Consider the following 18,935-nt stretch of genomic DNA (forward strand, 5'->3'; position numbering starts at 1 on the left):
CTCTACCCGTCCTTCGGTAAGGGGGATAGGGAGTAGTCATAAGGAAAAGGGAGGATGTGGGAAGTGTTGAATCTGTGTGTGTATATCTATATAAATAATTTAGAGTGTCTGTACCTGACGGGTCAGGTACACACACACGCACACACACACACACACATATATATATATATATATATATATATATATATATATATATATATATATATATATATATATATGTATATATATATATATATTTGTTCCAACACGAATACTTACCCTCGAATTACTTCCTTAGGAGAGTCACTTGGTGACCTCTTTCTCGACCATTTTTGGCGCCGATATCCCTCACCCCGTACTCCATACAGGCCTACCCCCGCCGCCACAGAATGCGCCCCGAGGGCAGGATTAGGTCAGGTCACTGCCTCTCTGGGCGATTCTCCTCATTCAGTCCTTGGTCGTGAGATGCTCAACATCTCACTCCCAGTCTCTTATACTCGATCCTTTGTGCGCATTTAGTGTTCCACGTGTTCCCACCGTGGGGACTTGTGTTTTTTCGCAGTGTACCTCCCAAGTGTTCCTGTGCGTTCACTTTTCAACCGTGTCCTTACCCGGTGTTTAATTCATTTCTTTAGTGCTTGTGTCGTGCGTTGTGTGCGTTATGGAACTGTATTCCTTGATTTTCTTCAAGGAATTGATAGCTGAAAGGAAAACTTTTTACTAGAAATCGTTCTTCCTCCCCTTATCCTCGGTGTTGCCGTGTAGGGGCAGCTTATGTTCCTCTTCAACCACGTGTCAGGACTACTGGTCCTGGAACGTAGTGCAGTGAGTGCACTTCGGCACTAAAAGGAAGAATACATCCAAGAGGCTCGTAGGAAGACGAGCCTCTCCTCGCCAACTTAATTCCCGATGCCTCGTCGAATAAAGACTCCTTACAACCTAAGACGTCCCTAGCACTTCCTCTAACCCGAGGTCTAGTCCTAGAGCAGGGTTATGTCGGCAAGGTAGTGGCCAACACTGCCGGGGTCCCCCAACCTTTAAGGGGGGTCAGCAGGACATCCTTAGTCAAGGCGTTTTCAGACAGTAGAGCCTCTTCAGCCCCAGTCTGGTTCTCGCCAGCAGGAGCCTCCATGAGGGAGATAATGTCGAGGGACTTAGTAAACGTCCCCTCTTGGCTGGACTGGTGGGCTTACTCTTTGGGAGGTGTACAAGCCTCCTTTGACCCCGAGGACCCTGTCCAGCAAGGCCTTCAACCCTTAGGTTAGTGACATTTCAGTCTCTCACACTAACAGCTAACTGGGTGTTCTGGAAGCGAAACACTGTTCTGGCGTAAGTGTCTTGGAAGGCACCAGACAGGGGGACGCGACCCATTCGCAGCTTTCCCTTGGGGGGAGAATCTCTGTTTCCTCGGAAGGAACGAGAAACCATAATGGAGAAGGTCTTGAAATAGAAGGAGGCTAACGTCCCCAGACCTACGACTCCTAGGAGACCACCCTAGAAGAGATCTGTCTCGGATAGTGCCGCGACACCCCAAGCATCTACCAGCACTACGAGGAGAGAAGCCCTCTTCCTCCTGGTCCGCAACGCCTCAGCCCCTCCACAGGGGAGCCCCAGCGCCTTCTAGCTCCTTCAGGTCGGGTTACCCCGCCTCTAGGGGAGACAGGTCAGGCCGCCCCTCTAGAAGAAGGGAAGAGTGGGAGGCTCCCTATCCCCACCCAACCTTCGGGTTGGAGGATGACTCAGGCGTCATTGGCAAGCATGGAGGGCTCAAGGAGCGGAACCTTGGACAGTGTCCTTACTAAAGAAGGGCTACGGACTTCCATTCCTAACGGAACCACCCACGCCTTTTCCGGCCAACCGGATAGATGGCTAGATCCTAAAGACCCGTTAAAGAGGACCGCCCTTCAAGAGGAGGTGTTGTCCATGCTAGAGAAGGGTACCATGGAAGAAGTTCTTCTCCCAGGGCCAGGTGTCTACAGTCGCCTATTCCTGGCAGAAAAAGCGACCGGGGGGTGGAGACCGGTTATAGATCTGTCAGCTCTCAACAGGTTCGTCAAGATGACGGACTTCTAAATGGACACACAGAACTCGGTCCTGCTGTCCTTGAGGGAGAAAGATTGTAGAATACCATCGACCCCAAGGACGCATACTTCCAGATTCCGGTCCACACCTCGGGTCGGAGGTTCCTCCGGGTGAAGTAGGGTTCCCAGTTCCTGCAATTCAGGACCCCCTTTTTCTTTGGTCTGTCAACAACGCCCAAAGTGTTCGTGAGAGTCCCCACAGCTGTCGCAGGGGGGGCCCACGAACGAGGCATACGCCTTAGCAGATACCTGGACGGCTGGTGGCTTCTTCTCGCCTCAAAGGTCCTCTTGGAGGAACAAGGGAGAAGTCTCCTCCAGTTTGGCAAGGATCTGGGGAACTGAATCAACCCGAAGTAGCAAAATCTATCCCCTTCCACCGGAATGAACTACTGGGGAATAACATTAGACCTTTTTTCGGGGAGAATTTTTCCCTTCGGAGAATAAGATATGACACCTCAGGCTCATTAGTCAGCCGTTCCTACTGTTCACAGGCCCCTCCAACCAGAGATGGGGAGCCCTTCCCCTCGACGAAGCGGCACGAGACCTGGTTGGAAGGGGAGAGACAACTCCACACAATGTCCTGGAGTTGGAAGTAGTCCAGAAGGCGTGCCTACACTTCGCAAGTCTGCTAAAGGGGAACTCCGTGGCGTGGATGAGCGACAACACCACGGTAATGGCATACATAAACAAGCAGGGTACTTGTAATCGAAGGAGTTGGGCGATCTCACCATAGAGAATCTAGACTGAGTGATAGGGAATCAAGGGGTGATGTTAGCAAGGTTCTTTCCCGGAAAGTAAATCGTCCTGGCCGACGGCCTCAGCAGAATGGGCCACATAGTAGGGACAAAATGGTCCCTTCCCCCAGGAATAGCCAAGCTCATCATTCAACGATGGGGCTCCCCGGTGGTTGACCGCCTTGCAACAACCTCAACGCCCAACTCCCAGTCTATTGCCCCCCTGTACCAGACCCCGAAAGCTTCCTTAGAAGACTCTTTTCAGCACAAGTGGGACAATCTGGATGTGTACGTTTTTTCCCCCTTTTCACGCTGATTAGACATGGGCTCAGCAGAATAAAGGTGGCTCGAAGCCTACAGATGACTTTGGTAGCGCCCTGGTGGCTAGACAGTGAGAGTAGTTCGCGGACCTAAAAGACCTATCGAGTCAACCGCCGTGGCCTCTGTCCGTCAGGTCAGACCTTCTGCACCAGCCTCACTTTCTCAAGCTCCTCGGCAGGCCTCTCTCCTAACGTCTTCACGACTGAAGACTAAGAGCTGCTCCTGAAGAAAGAAAGATATTCTTCCTCCACGGCTAAGAGAATGTCTCTATTCCTAAGAAGCCGCCACCCGCGGTCTTCCAAACAAAATGGACCTCCGTCGCGAAGTGGTGCGCTGAGAGGTTCATTAGACCTCTTAAGGCCTCTGTCCCAGACATGGCAGTTTTTCTGGTGTTTCTCAAGGACAAAGTGGAGAGGTCAATCCTAGCCATAAAAAGGGGTTCGGGCTGCCTTAGGCCAAGTCTTCCTCCGGAAGGGCATCGTCCTGGGGGCCTCGAGACACATAACGTTGCTTGTCAAAGCTTCGAGCAGTCTTACCCCCCTCAGGCGGGAAAGGTGCCCCAGTGGGATTTAGGCAAGGTCCGGAAGATGATGTGTCGCTCCCACTTTGAACACTTGAAAGATATCGTGAACAAAAATCTCACCCTCAAGGCCGTCTTCTTGCTGGGCTTGGCGTCCGATAAGAGAGTGGGAAAGATACATGGTTTGTCATTCGACTTCTCTCACTCCGACCAGGTATCAGGAACCTCTTCGTTTCCACAGGTGTTAAAAGGAAGCAAGTTCCCGAGAACACCATTTCCTGCTGGCTGAGACAAGGCATCGCTAGAACCTATTAAGAGGATAAAATGGCAGTGCCAGGCACTCCCCAGACCCATGACATCAGGGGTCTGAGCACCCCCTTGCCCTTTGAGAGAAACATGGTGGTGAGGCAGATCCTACAGACAGGTACTTGGTCGCACCAGTCAAACTTTACTGCCCACTACCTCAAGGGTTATTCAAGGAAATCCTTGGACAGGTTCTCCATTGGGACAGTCATGGCCGCCCTCCAGGCTGTGTAGCGGTAAGGCCAGAGGCTGTACCCAACGATGAACACATTCTTCGCAACTACATCCGGAGAAAATCGTCAGAAGAATTTTTAAGAGGTAAAATCTTAGGTAATAGCGTAAGGCGGCGCAGTTACCCTCACTCCCGTACTCTGATAGGCCCCCGCATTCCATAGCCCTCTAGGCCCTACGTGCCTAGTCAAGTGTCAGAATAGCACTCCCGCCTCCTAAAGTATAAGTCTCCTAAGGAAGTAATTCGAGGGTAAGTCTTCGTGTTGGAACAAATCAAAAATTTTAAGTAATTTTTGTTTTTCCTAACATACTTACCGAGAATTACTTCCGGGTAATGGCCCTCCCTTCCGTCCCCGAGTGCCATCCTTCCATTGCCAAGTTGGGCTATACGGCGGACTGAATGAGGAGAATCGCCCAGAGAGGCAGTGACCTGACCTAATCCTGCCCTCGGGGCGCATTCTGTGGCGGCATGGGTAGGCCTGTATGGAGTACGGGGTGAGGGATATCGGCGCCAAAAATGGTCGAGAGGAGGTCACCAAGTGACTTTCCTAAGGAAGTAATTCTCGGTAAGTATGTTAGGAAAAACAAAAATTACTTAAAATTTTTGATATATATATATATATATATATATATATATATATATATATATATATATATATATATATATATATATATATATATATATATATATACACACACATATATGAATATATATATATATATATATATATATATATATATATATATAAACATACATACATACGTACACACATATGTGTATATATATATATATATATATATATATATATATATATATATATATATATATATATATATATATATATATATATATATTTATATATACACATACATACACACACACATATATATATATATATATATATATATATATATATATATATATATATATATATATATATATATATATATATATATACTCCTATACGGTTTTGTACACCTCTACCTCCTCTATCTTTAAGAAAAGTACTGATACTGCATTGGTCGCTACTTTATATCTTAAGATTATCTTTTTAATCATCCGCAAATATGACTTTACAAATTGCGTGACTCAGAAGTTGTTCCCCTAAAATTTAATCTTCAACACCTATTGCAATTTCTGGTATGTAGCCCTTTTAAATCTGGCTAATTACAGTTGAAGACCTCTCTGAAAGTTTAAAGCCTCTGTAGTATCTGTAATCGACCTGAGCATTGTTGTCGATTGTGTATTGTGATGATTACATTGACCTTTCCGCGTCCCGAGACCCATTGGTGATTTTACTCAAAAGAAGCGATATGATTGTTAGCCTTCAAAAGAAGATAGTCTATTGTGAGGATGATTCAAATGTAATTGCAGGGATCTGCAAGTCTCTGGTGCAAAGCGAAATGACTGCTGGCCGGAGGTGGTTTGCAACAATGCAGAAAGGGGTGCGGTAAGTGGGATGATTATATAGAACTCCAGCAAAACCTGCAATTTACTGATTAGCCAATCAATACCAGGCTCCCACTCTGTGTTTCGCGATGCATATCAGCAATGCTTCTTAAAAATTCTGAAGGTCTAACCTTACTTACAGTGAGTTTCTGCCTTAAGATTTCTTTGTTTCATTCCTGACGAACTCATTATCACAATCAAAGAAATCAATGGTTATTGTGGTTCTTATAAAGATTATGAAATTGAAGTTGACGTCACCCATTTCGTTGGATTGATGTGTCTGTTGATATCAGGTACACTGATGGTTCCCTTATTTTAATTTTTTATAGTAATTTTAGGTTCATCAATGGGATCAATGGGAAGACATCCTACTTAGCCCATATAATTTTTATGAAATAAAATTCCGCACTTTTTTCTTCGTTCGAGAGCTTTTCTCTCTCTTGTTTTCAGGCCTACAGCCAATCTAATAAGACGGAGAAAATTATCTTTAAGACAGTCACACACACACACACACACACACACACACACACACACACACACACACACACACACACACACACATATATATATATATATATATATATATATATATATATATATATATATATATATATATTACTGTATATATGTATATATACATATATGAATTATATATATGTATGTATTATATATTTGATTACATATATAAATGCATATAGAAATATATGCATACGTATACCTATATATTTATATATAAATGTTTGTATATATATGTATTTATTTAGACATGTACTGTACTGTATATATATGTATGATATTTTCTTTACAAAGTAAAATAAAAAATCACCGACGAATTTAAAAGGTAAATTTATATCAATATTTAATCAGCAACGATGCACGAGCATTAGGTCATTTCATTGATTAGAAATATCATGTGGATAGAAAAAATCCAAATTGAAAATATAACCATTAAAAAAAAATAGAAATCTATATTCTTGACATATGAGGGAAGCCATTCAGATGAATATTTCATTTGATCTAAGAAAAATAAAAATGGAAACATCAGAAAAGAAAAAAAAACATGCTTTTAGAAAAACATATAAATGTTAAGGGACCAGATCTATAACGGCCTTTAGCAGAAAAGAGAGTAGTATCTTCTTTTCTTCCTTTTTACCGAGGGAGAGAGAAAGACAGCGAGCGATATTTATGTTCGACTGGCATGATATTTATAAAACAAGCTTTCTTGAAAATTACCTTCTCCGACTATTTACTGGCGAAGATCACGGAAGAGCCTGCCTCTCTCTCTCTCTCTCTCTCTCTCTCTCTCTCTCTCTCTCTCTCTCTCTCCTCTCTCTCTCTCTCTCTCTCTCTCTCTCTCTCTCTCTCCATCATTTTACTAAGGTTTTATAATTACTTCCTATGACTCTCGATTTCAATCATCTTTCTCAGTTAACCAAGCTTATATAATGGCTTCTTAGGTATGCACGTCGGTATGTAAGGTATTCCCCTTAATAATAATAATAATAATAATAATAATAATAATAATAATTCCCCATCTCTCTTCCGATCTTCTTTAGTAATCTAGGCTCATATAATTATTCCCTATACACTTAGGCTTGAGTAATTGGTATCGCGTAAGGGTAAGGGATAACATAGTGTGTACCCAACAAACGCCTTATATCGAAACGATTTTCGATCTAACCCAAATAGCCAAAGTTGCTAAACTGTTTACCAGTGGAATCCTGAGAAAGTAAATTATTTTCGGATAAACTAAATTAGATTGGTTGTGTAATTAGATAATTTAAGCATATAATAGAGGCTAACGGTCTCCTGGGAGCGGAAACATAAACAAAGAGGGCGGAGTGAAGGTTTATTTTATAGGGAGATTACAAAATTCCATGGATTGGTGGTGGTTGTGGCCTGATTGGTAACTTCTCTGCCTCGTGATTGCCGGACGGGGGTTCGAGTCCCGCTCAGACTTGTTAGTTCCTTTAAGCTGGCCATACACGATAGAGACTGGCCCGTCAATTTCAAGGGGATTGTCCCGCATCGGTCCAGTCTTTATGGTGTATGGGGGGAAAAAAGCCAGTCTCGTCGGGCTTGTCTTGGCTCGCCATCCTTTCAGCATGTTGAAAATCCTGTCCTGTCCCGTTGCAATTTGCTGACTCGCCGCGCAAGTCCCTAACGTGTGTGGGAAGAGATTAGCCTCCCAGAGTCCTGACCATCCCTCAAGAATGAAACAAGTATGATACCTGAGACTGAATGTTATTCATCCGTAGGACGAAGATTGGCCATTCTTTTGACCATTGTCTTCTGCGATTTTTGCCACACATTTCAAAGTTATTGTTTTCTTGATCCAAGAGAGCTATGATTACAGCAATCATCTTTCTTTTATTTAAAAAAAAAAAAAAAAAAGCCATATTGCGAATGATATGTCACCTTACAATCAAGACCGCTTGAACACTGAGTAATCTTCTTCTCATAGACCGATGGGCAGATAATGAAGAATGTGGTAACTCCCAGAGATGGCAGAGCATGTTGTCCTCTTGAAATCCTGTCTCCATCGTGTATGGGCAATCCTTAGGGGTCTGGCGCGGAGGGCCAGTACCGCCGTGACGGCCCGCCGTGCCAGTCTCTATCGTGTATGGCTAGCTTTAGTATCTGCAACATTACCATCCTCTGAGCTAAGGAAGGGGGCTTTGTGGGAGCCTATAGGTCTATCTACTAAGTCATCAGCAACCATTGGTTAGCCCTCCCTGGTCCTAGCTTGGGTGGAGAGGGGGCTTGGGCGCTGATCATATGGTCAGTTTCTAGGGCATTGTTCTGCTTACTAGGTCAATGTCACTGTCCTTTGCCTCTGCTATTCATGAACGGCCTTTGAAGCTTTAAAGAGAGAGAAACCGTCTCTACAATGAACAGTAAGATGCTTGCTTGTCCTAAGAAAGGATAAGAAAAGCTGTGTCTTGTCGGGTGTTATCTGTGCTATCTGAGACGACAAGTGGCAATTACTCTTTGATTTATACTAGTGTACGTGACCCGTCAAAATGACGGCTAGGTATTTAGATATGAATGCACACAGATTCAATCCTTCCCACCTCTCCCCTTTTCTTTAAAAACAATAGGGCAGTTGGGGTTTCAGAGTGTACCTGTCGGGGCACCCCCTCTCTCCAGGGTATGACAACCCCCTCTCTCCCCAACCCGAGGGACTGGAAGAAATCAAGTAATTATATGTATGGTAAAGCTGCTCAGCGTGACAGGAATATATATATATATATATATATATATATATATATATATATATATATATATATATATATATACATACATGTAAATATATATGTATATATAGAAATACATACACACGCATACATACATATGTATATATATATATATATATATATATATATATATATATATAGAGAGAGAGAGAGAGAGAGAGAGAGAGAGAGAGAGAGAGAGAGAGATAACCTGACACTGTCTATATTTTATAGAGGAAATGAACGATGACGGACCTGTATATGTGGCATTATTGATGCTAAATTAATTTTGTTAAGATCATCTTGAAATTCTAACCATTCCTGTTCATGCCAAATAGAAACACATAGTAATGACAATTGGATTAATCCTTATTTGAATACTAAAATCGTCATCCTCCCAACTGAATGTTTCATATAATGCACTTTCAATTTGTCAAGAAGGATATATAAATGGAATATGGAAATATTTATCTTCCTTTCTTTTCACATATGGATGCAAATGTAGTGTTTTTGAAGATAATTCAGATAACATTTTAGAGAGACAGGTATTCGTTGTTATACATGCACACGTGTGAACACGCACGCACATACGCACACATATACATATATATATATATATATATATATATATATATATATATATATATATATATATATATATATATATATATATATGTGTGTGTGTGTGTGTGTGTGTGTGTGTGTGTTCGTGCGTGTGTGTGTGTTAGCGTGCGCGCTTGTGTGTGTTCTGTATATCCCCCTTCTTGATTGGGAATATCTTAACGTGGTAAAAGGGTCTGTGTATCGCTATGATCCGCAAAGCTGTACTTACCAGAGCCACCCATACTATGTTGGTTTGTTGTTAGTGATCAAAGAAAGTCTTCCACCATCACCAATCCGCAGTTGGCCAAATTCCAGGACATGTCTGAGCTCTTTGTCTTGCAATGGACTAGAAACGACTGCATTTGTTGTATATATACATTGTATAGATTATATTATATATGTATATATGTTTTGTGTATGTATGTATATGTATATATGTATAACATTGGTGTCCTTCAGTGGACTAGAAACGGTTGCATTTGTTATTGCATATGTACATATATATTATATAGGTGTATGTTTTGTGTATGTATGTATATGTATGTATGTATGCATGATATTGACGAAACGCACATAATAGGTAAAGGGAAAACAACTGAACTTCCTTTTCCGCTGACATCAAATCACCAACATCTCACCTTGAATAATTTCAATTTTTCAAACAGATAAAACATCGCTTTTTAGAAAAAGCACAAGAAAACGCTGGAATGAAGATCCAATAGATCTCTCGGAAAAAAAAAAAAAATTCCATGGAATTTCCCTTCTTGACTTTTTGGACGTCTTAAGTGAGAAATGCCTAAAGTGTTGGCTTCCTGGCTGAGTAGGTCTCTGCTTCCTCTTTAGAATTCAGAGAAAATCCTGAGCATATTTGCTTTCCATTATTATAACAGAGAAAAATCTTTTACCACTCGACGGCGGAGCTGATGGCGTTGTTCTCCTACGATTTTTATTTATTTTTTCTCTCTTTCTCTTCACCGGTTATTTTCACCGTGAATTACTTTAAAGGTAATTGTAAATAATAAAGGTTATTATGTACAAATGTATGGAAAATAATATAAGCTTTGGTCGGTCTCGACATCGTCTTTATGTCAGCTCGTTTGATGTGATTCGATATTATTATTATTATTATTATTATTATTATTATTATTATTATTATTATTATTATTATTAGCTAAGCTTTCTTTCATAAAATCTTTATGTATATTTTTATATATATATTCTCATAAGTTATTTGTATATTATGCTCTCTCTCTCTCTCTCTCTCTCTCTCTCTCTCTCTCTCTCTCTCTCTCTCTCTCTCTCTCTCTCTCTCTCTCTCTCTCAACGTAACTTAACGTGGTAGTGCGATCTACTCAGAACAGGAAACCTGGTTCGAGTCTGGTATGAGAAGAACTAGTTGAATTATGTAGCTGGTTGCTATATGACTGTTGTAGGTCTTAGGGAGAGATAAAAAATATGACAGATATTAAAGAATAGAATTTTGAGGTAATACAATATATATTACTCATATATAATACTATCCGTAAGATAAAATTCTCTCTCTCTCTCTCTCTCTCTCTCTCTCTCTCTCTCTCTCTCTCTCTCTCTCTCTCTCTCTCTCAGGATGAATGATAACAAATGAAAGCTTCAGCAACGCGCGGAGACACTGAAAGAATAAAAACTGGAGTTAGTTACTCATGAAAAAAAGAGGAATGAAAATCTCCCTCAGAGCAAAATAGAAAACTTACAAAAAGTGATGATTAAAAAACTTTAGAATTTTGTGCCTTTTATTTTCGCTGCAAAAGCAAAGCTCGGTATCAACAGAAGTGAACTTGACGGGAAAAAAAGGAAAAATAGATTCCTATGTGAAAATATGCGTCGTCCTAAAGTCGTGTATTATTTTTTTGTTTAATCTTTTATCAGTTTATTCTTTTTCACCTTTTCGTATTTTTCCTGGAGATATATATTGATGTTCACTCAAAATCACACCCATATATTGTGCGTTTGATATATATATATATATATATATATATATATATATATATATATATATATATATATATATATATATATATATATTATTATTATTATTATTATTATTATTATTATTACTATCCAAGCTACAACCCTAGTTGGAAAAGCAAGATGCTATAAGCCCAGGGGCTCCAACAGGGAAAAATAGCCCAGTGAGGAAAGGAAATAAGGAAATAAATAAATGAAGAGAACAAATTAACAATAAATCATTCTAAAACAAGTAACAACGTCAAAACAGACATGTCATATATAAACTATTAACAACATCAAAAACAAATATGTTATAAATAAACTATAAAAAGACTCATGTCCGCCTGGTCAACAAAAAAGCATTTGCTCCAACTTTGAACTTTTGAAGTTCGACTGATTCAACCACCCGATTAGGAAGATCATTCCACAACTTGGTAACAGCTGGAATAAAACTTCTAGAATACTGCGTAGTATTGAGTCTCGTGATGAAGAAGGCCTGGCTATTAGAATTAACTGCCTGCCTAGTATTACGAACAGGATAGAATTGTCCAGGGAGATCTGAATGTAAAGGATGGTCAGAGTTATGAAAAATCTTATGCAACATGCATAATGAACTAATTGAACGACGGTGCCAGAGATTAATATCTAGATCAGGAATAAGAAATTTAATCGACCGTAAGTTTCTGTCCAACAAATTAAGATGAGAATCAGCAGCTGAAGACCAGACAGGAGAACAATACTCAAAACAAGGTAGAATGAAAGAATTAAAACACTTCTTCAGAATAGATTGATCACCGAAAATCTTGAAAGACTTTCTCAATAAGCCTATTTTTTGTGCAATTGAAGAAGACACAGACCTTATATGTTTCTCAAAAGTAAATTTACTGTCGAGAATCACACCTAAAATTTTGAAAGAGTCATACATATTTAAAGAAACATTATCAATACTGAGATCCGGATGTTGAGGAACCACCGTCCTTGACCTACTTACAATCATACTTTGAGTTTTGTTAGGATTCAACTTCATACCCCATAATTTGCACCATGCACTAATTCTAGCTAAATCTCTATTAAGGGATTCACCAACCCTAGATCTACATTCAGGGGATGGAATTGATGCAAAGAGAGTAGCATCATCTGCATATGCAACAAGCTTGTTTTCAAGGCCAAACCACATGTCATGTGTATATAGTATGAAAAGTAATGGGCCAAGAACACTACCCTGTGGAACACCGGATATCACATTCCTATAATCACTATGGTGCCCATCAACAACAACTCTTTGAGATCTATTACTTAAAAAATCAATAATAATGCTAAGAAACGACCCACCCACTCCCAACTGTTTCAGTTTAAAAACAAGGGCCTCATGATTAACACGGTCAAAGGCAGCACTAAAATCAAGGCCAATCATACGAACTTCCCGACCACAATCAAGGGATTTCTGTACAGCATTGGAGATTGTAAGAAGGGCATCACATGCTCCAAGGCCTTTACGAAAACCAAATTGCAAACTAGGGAGTAGATGATTACCTTCAGCAAACCTGTTAAGACGTTTTGCCAGAAGACGTTCAAAAACTTTAGATAATATGGGAGTTATGGAAATTGGGCGGTAATCAGTGGGACTTGAGCTACCACAAACACATTTACATAGAGGAGTAACATTACCAATTCTCCAACTAGTGCTAAAAGCTCCTCTTCTTGCTAACTTGCGCAAAATAACAGATAACTTTGGAGCTAAGAAATCTGCTGTCTTTATAAAAAACAAAGGAAAAATACCATTTGGGTCTACACCTCCATAGGCATCAAGGTCCATCAACAGAGCTTTAATCTCACGAGATCGAAAAGCTAAACTAGTTAGTTTAGCCTCAGGAAAACAGGAATGAGGAAGTTCAAGTTTTTCATTACTCTGTTTACTGTCGAAAACATCAGCCAAAAGGGTTGCCTTTTCCTTTGGACAGTGAGTGACTGAGCCATCTGGTTTGAGTAAAGGAGGAACTGTTGCATCTACACCAAAGAGTGCAGATTTAAGGGTAGACCACCATTTATGTTCCTGAGTTGTACCAGAAAGTGTTTCTTTTATGGTTAAATTGTACTCCTTTTCAGTTGAGGCATAAACTCTCTGAGCAAAAGCTCGAAGCTGAGTATAGTTGCTCCAGGTCAAATCTGATCTGTTACCCTTCCAAAGATGATAGGCCTCCTGTTTCTCCAAATAAGCACGTCTACAATCATCATTGAACCACGGTTTGTCCTTCACTCGGTACCTTAGCACACGAGAAGGGATACGCCTATCAATTATGTTGACTAGATTCTCATTCAAAGGGACAACAGGATCTGCACTATCATATAATTGTGACCAATTCAAGCACAAAAGATCATGCAAAATCCCATTCCAGTCTGCTTGGGATTTCATATAAATTTTACAAGAATATGATATATCAGGGACAGGCTGCTCAGTCTTCACTAATAATGAAATCAAGGCATGATCAGATGTCCCGACTGGAGAACCAACCTTACTAGTTATAACGCCAGGGGAGTCAGTGTATACGAGGTCCAAGCAATTACCAGACCTGTGAGTAGCTTCATTTATGATTTGCTCACAGCCTGATTCAGAGGCAAAGTCTAAAGCTCTTAAGCCATGGCGATCGGTAGGAGAGATAGAACTTAGCCAATCCCTATGGTGAGCATTAAAATCACCAACAAAGACAAAAGAAGCCTTTCTATCATCTTCTTGTATCTTAGCCATAATGGTAAGAAGACAATCGAAGATAGAATCATCTATGTCTGGATTCCGGTAGATCGAACACAAATAAAAGTTGTTATGCCTGCCACAAACTTTTATTACCTGAATCTCATGACATCCACATTGATAGCAGGACTTATGAGAAGCAGGGTACTCGGTCCTAATATACACCGCCATTCCCCTGGCCCTAGGGATGGCATCACGTTTCAACATTATTGGCTTCTTAAAACCAGTTATAAGGAGCTCAGATGAGTGCCTCATATTAGAAACCAAAGTTTCTGAGCACAAAAGAATATCATACTGTCTGGACGCAACTGTAAGGTCTTGGATATTTGCATGAAGACCACGAATATTGCAATACAGAAGACGACATTGACGAAATCTAGGACGTACTGGTCCCGGATTTCGCTCAATGTCTCCAGACAGCATAAGAGTTAATAGAAATAAAAAAGAGACATCATACTTAAAAACTAGATTAACAAGAATTATAACAAAAACAATACGTACAGAATTATAAACAAAGTGATTGATGATACCCATAAACTATAGTAAAAAGTCGGAAAAACTGGTCAACATGGAGGAGCCGATACACCATGCAAGGCTAAATACCCTCCAGGATAGCCACTTCAACTGAAGGGAGGACAGTAAGGATGGTTTTGAGAAGAAAAATAATCAGAAAAAGGAAAAGACAACCTCTTGATAAACCACCAGATATCCATGGCCCTTCTATTAAGCCTGCCCAACACACCATTTCAAAAAAACAAGAGGAAGGGAAAAAAAATAAGATAGAATAGTGTGCCTGAGTGTACCCTCAAGCAAGAGAACTCCAACCCAAGACAGTGGAAGACCATGGTACAGAGGCTATGGCACTACCCAAGACTAGAGAACAGTGGTTTAATTTTGGAGTGTCCTTCTCCTAGAAGAGCTGCTTACCACAGCTAAAGAGTCTCTTCTACCCTTACCAAGAGGAAAGTACACTGAACAAATTGCAGTACAGTAATTAACCCCTTGGGTGAAGAAGTGTTAAGTATCTCAATGTTGTCAGGTGTATGAGGAAAGACGAGAATATGTAAAGAATAGGCCAAACTATTCTGGGTAAGTGTAGGCAAAGAAAAAATAAGCCGTGACCAGAGAGAGGGATCCAATGCATTAATGTCTGGCCAGTCACAGGATCCAATACCTCTCTAGTGGTAGTATCTCAACGGGCGGCTGGTGCCCTGGCCAACCTACTACCTTACTGTATATATATTCATATATATACTTATATATATAGTGTGTGTGTGTGCTTATTCCATATCTCTATTGTTTTCATAGTCAAACGTTTCTGTGATATATAGATAAAAACATATCCATAAATTCTGGATAAGTCTCTCCATCTCATCGTTTCAACTGTATATTTTGTAAACTTTTATAACTTGCATTTCGTATTCAGGTTATGTTGTCTTTGAGACATATAGATATAAATGCTGGAACATTTTGTGTTCTTTTATTTTGAATTTTATTGTGCTTAATTTTCGTGCTAAATTAGTCTTGAAATACGTATCGAGATCAAAAGAACTTTCAGTGTATGGTGATTGTTTGGGAGGTAATCTGCGCATGCGCGAGCAATCGTCTGTCGTCTGCTAAAACTCATAACTGCGCTATTATGAACAATGCTTAAGTTATTATGATAATGTGTTGTAAACTTTTTTTTTTTTATTTATTCTACACATTCCACCTTCTTAAGTGGTATACATTAAGGCGATGAACGGGTTTGTGCATCGCTTTGATCAGCAAATCTGTTCTAGTCAGGGCCACCTATACCAGGTGGTTTGCTATGAGTGATTAGACTAAAGTCTCCCAATATCACCAATCTACAGTGGCCAGGGTGGTGATGAAAATGCCCAAACTCCATGCATGACATAGACATGTCTGAGGCCTTTGTCCTGCGGTGGACTAGAAATTGTTGCATTTGTTGTTGTTATTGTTGTTTCCTTATGGTTCTTAAGGCTGAAACGATAGATTATATGTACAGCATTTTGAATTTGTTATAGTCTACTCTGAGAGTTTATTTGAGAGTTTACTTTGGATTCCCAAAATAGATATAGTTTATCTCTTATGAAGAGTACTTGGTAATTACATATGACAGAATCTTGTCATTAGTCATTGCTCAATTAAATCTGTACAAGCAGTTTTATTTTATCACAATAACTCTATACTATAAACTTTTATATTCAATATTCTTCTAGATATTTTATCATTTTGTTATTGCGGGAGTCTTTGCTTAGCTGATATCTCAACCCATCGTAAAAAGTACTTGTGATGTAGTTTACCACATTTCTCTAAAAAGTAGCATTTTAGAACATTTTGACCGCGTAATTTTTCAGTAGAACTATTTTTTTTTTTCGATTTTAATCTTGATTCCTCTGAATCTGGGAACGCTCAGTAAGCTCTTACTTTGTGTCTCCTCTCGGGCGATAAAACAATCCCGAATTATATATATATATATATATATATATATATATATATATATATATATATATATATATATATATGTATATATATATACAGATATATATATATATATATATATATATATATATATACATATATATATATATATATATATATATATATATATATATATATATATATAATGTGTGTGTATCTATATATACATATATATACATATATATAAATATACACACATATATATACATACATATATATTTATATGTGTATATATATATATATATATATATATATATATATATATATATATATTTATATATATCTATATTTATCTATAAATACACACACAGCACCCAAGCTCCTTCTTCACTAAAATTAGGACCAGGGAAGGCCAGGCAATGGCTTCCGTTGATTCAGCAGGTAGACTTATAGGGTCCCACACACACTACAAAAAACCATCGAGGTTGAACGGGACTCGAACCCCACTCCGGCAGAACGCCAATCAAGAAAGTTTCCAATAGTCCACCGCAACCCATAATGTTATTCCCCCCCCCCCCTCCCCCCTCCTTCGATTTCTATTGGAAGACATAAATTCCACATCCACATCTGACGCGGTCTCGGTCTTCTAATAATTCATATTCCGCCGGTTACATAATAAGAAGGGGTTTCCCTGCGGCCTTCAGCATCGGACGGAAATAGAAAAGCAATCAGCTCGCAAACTCCTTGATGAATCGAGCCGATGAACCTTCCCAGCCTAATCAGAGATTCGTCTTCGAACTAAATTTCGGCTTCGGTTTTTATTTTTCATAAGATTTTTTTTTTTTTTTTTTTTTTTTTTTTTTTTTTTTTTTGATGGGTTGTATAACCTTAGTTCTTGTTTTGGAAAAAGATTGTTTTATCATCTAATTCCATCTGTCTGTCTATCTGTTGTTGTTATTATTATTATTATTATTATTATTATTATTATTATTATTATTCATAAGGACTATTTTTTTATGTGTTTCGTAATCTTAATTATTACTTTGGAATGAATTGTAAAATTGTCGAATTCTATCTATTGCAATAATAATAATAATAATGATAATAATAATAATAATAATAATATTAATAATAATATTTTATTTTTTTTATTCATAAGGACTCGTTTCTGAAATGTATTACATAAACATAATTCTTGGTTTGGAATAGATTGTATAATCATCGAATTCTATTTACTATTATAATTTTTTTCATTACTCACGAGGACTCAGCGTCAATGACCTTAGATGTCAGGATGCCAGAAAACTTTAAATCAATCAATCAATCAATCAAATTTTGAGGATTCGTTTTTGAGATGTGTTGTATAATCTTTAGTTCTTGTTTTGGAATAGATTGTATAATCGTCTAGATCTATCTATCTATCTATCTATCTATCTATCTATCTATCTATCTATTATTATTATTATTATCATTATTATTATTATTCATAATGAATTGTTTCGAGAATCCATTGCATAATTCTTGAAGTTCCTTGACTTTGTTTTTTTTAAATGTTTATGAATATCATTACTCTTATTAGTGCTATAAAAATTAGAATAGCAAATATTTATTCATATCACACACGTAAATTTCTGGGTTAAACTTGGACCATTATTGTTATTACTGTAATTTTTTCAGTTTTCATTATTATAGTTATGAACCATTATTATTATTATTATTATTATTATTATTATTATTATTGTTATTATTATTATTATTAATATTATTATTAATAATATTTTTATTATGATAATTGTTATTATTATTATCATTATTGTTATTATTATTATTATTATTATTATTATTATTATTATTATTATTATTATTCATTCTCAATTTTCCAGGTCCATTTTGATATAAATCCTAAAGGGGTTGGCTGGATAAGTTACCCAATATATGAAGAGAGCAGCATAACAGGACTCTGCAAACGACCGGGAAACTATAGACAAGGTTCAATTTTGTTTAGACTACTAAGAAGAGAAGAATATCTCTCACGAAGTTGAATGATCTACAGGTATGTTTATTGCTTTCACATAACCTCTAGATAAGCCTTTTATTTAAGTTAGATAGTCTTTTGGAAGGCTTTGATAAATCTGTAGAATATTTTGACATGAATTTTGAGCCATTGTATTGTTCTGTAACCGGTAGTTTCCCTCAGTACATTTTACACAGTGTACTTTACTAGCGTCTTTTTAACTTTTATTTCTTAGCGAAACCGAAAGGATTATTTCCCCCAATTGAACCTCGATTTCGTAGGCCCTCTTCGGGATCAGCTCCAGGTC

At 38.4% G+C, this 18,935-nt stretch overlaps 1 long non-coding RNA gene across 1 annotated transcript in view; it reads left to right on the forward strand.

Moving 5' to 3' along the window:
* LOC137651893 (uncharacterized) overlaps positions 1–18,632 on the forward strand; it is a 238,521-nt gene extending 219,889 nt beyond the window's left edge. Inside the window, exon 3 of the long non-coding RNA XR_011046124.1 lies at positions 18,498–18,632. This is a non-coding gene — a long non-coding RNA (uncharacterized lncRNA). The remainder of the gene's footprint in view (positions 1–18,497) is intronic.
* The last annotated feature ends 303 nt before the right edge of the window (positions 18,633–18,935 follow it).

Source organism: Palaemon carinicauda, chromosome 13 (assembly GCF_036898095.1).
Source record: "Palaemon carinicauda isolate YSFRI2023 chromosome 13, ASM3689809v2, whole genome shotgun sequence".
In the NCBI taxonomy this organism is placed as follows: Eukaryota; Metazoa; Arthropoda; class Malacostraca; order Decapoda; family Palaemonidae; genus Palaemon; species Palaemon carinicauda.